Source organism: Sturnira hondurensis, unplaced genomic scaffold (assembly GCF_014824575.4).
Source record: "Sturnira hondurensis isolate 20B ecotype Veracruz unplaced genomic scaffold, ASM1482457v3 Scaffold0003036, whole genome shotgun sequence".
Classification (NCBI taxonomy): domain Eukaryota; kingdom Metazoa; phylum Chordata; class Mammalia; order Chiroptera; family Phyllostomidae; genus Sturnira; species Sturnira hondurensis.
This window is the reverse complement of record NW_028075667.1, coordinates 1-1,164: the sequence shown is the minus strand read 5'-3', so window position 1 is coordinate 1,164 and position 1,164 is coordinate 1. Positions and strand designations below refer to the sequence as shown.

General features: G+C 47.9%; 1 pseudogene; it reads left to right on the top strand.

The window, feature by feature from the left end:
* Positions 1 to 874: 874 nt before the first annotated feature.
* LOC118983748 (uncharacterized) lies at positions 875 to 1,017 on the top strand (annotated as a pseudogene).
* Positions 1,018 to 1,164: the final 147 nt, after the last annotated feature.

Here is a 1,164-nt window from a genome sequence, read left to right as displayed (position 1 = left end):
AACATCATGGGTGAGGCCAGCTGGGGAAGCGCTGTCCTCCAGGCAGGGAGCAAAAGGAGGGGAAGGGGGCACTCTGAGGAGAAGTTGAGAAAGCAGGATGACAGTCTCTAGAGGCTTTCACCTCTGTATCTCCTTCGATTCCAATAGCTGAATGAGGGCATTTTTGTAACTGGAAATGACACTGGTCTTTGGGCTGCCTGTCACTACCAAACCAAATAAGCAATGACACCGATTGAATCTTTGTGGGTGCTTGATTGAGATGGCTGGCCATCTGAGAAGAAGCTGGGTTCATACCCTGACAGTCCATCTTCCCTTCTCGTTCTAGGCCAGACGTTTTATAACGGGGAATAAACAAGGTGCAGTGAGGGCTTTGAGGTCCAGGGAAGATTAGGTGAAAGAAGCTGCAACATTCCGGTCCTGGGCAGTTAGCTGTTCCCAGGGGTAGTGGTCGTCTGTCTCTCCCTGGAACACAATGGCCTGCATGCCTTTGCTTGTCCCCAGGCTATAATCTGTAGCCAGTGCCCCAGGAGGTTGGCTGTTTTCCCAGGAGCCAGAATGGGCATTATCTGTAGTTTCTCAAACAAAAGCTTTAACATACACATTACTTGCTAGGCTTATAACTTTTTACCTTACACTGAAATTTTCTAACTCTTGAGTCCCCTATCATTTGGATTTGAGTTCCTTTAAAGAATTTTTGATCACAAAATCTTAGTTTACTGTCTCTGTCCTGTGCCTCAGCCGGGAATGTCTTTGAGACCTTGGTTCTCCTCTGTCATATCTATCGGAACAGCTAGCATGGATTGTCAGTGGGTAAAGACATTGTTTCAAAGGTTGCTCAGGTCAATCCTTGGCTCCCTGTTAAAAATATCCCAGTACCCTCTGGCAATGGGCGAGGACACACCTGATTGGTGGTGCTGCTCTTATATCAGTCAGGGGCAGAGTAGTTGTACCGTCCTTAGATCATCCTGGCTTGTTGCCTGTTGCTGGCCAGAGCTGGTTCATGCCTGGGGCACATAACAAAAGTATTCACGTAAACACAGATGGAGTCAGTGAGGAGCACCCTGCTATGCACTGAACGTTCAAGTCTTCTCTGCTGCATAATTGGAATACATGGAAGCCCTGACCCCAGGCAAATAGTGTTTGGAAATGGGGCTTTTGGGAGGT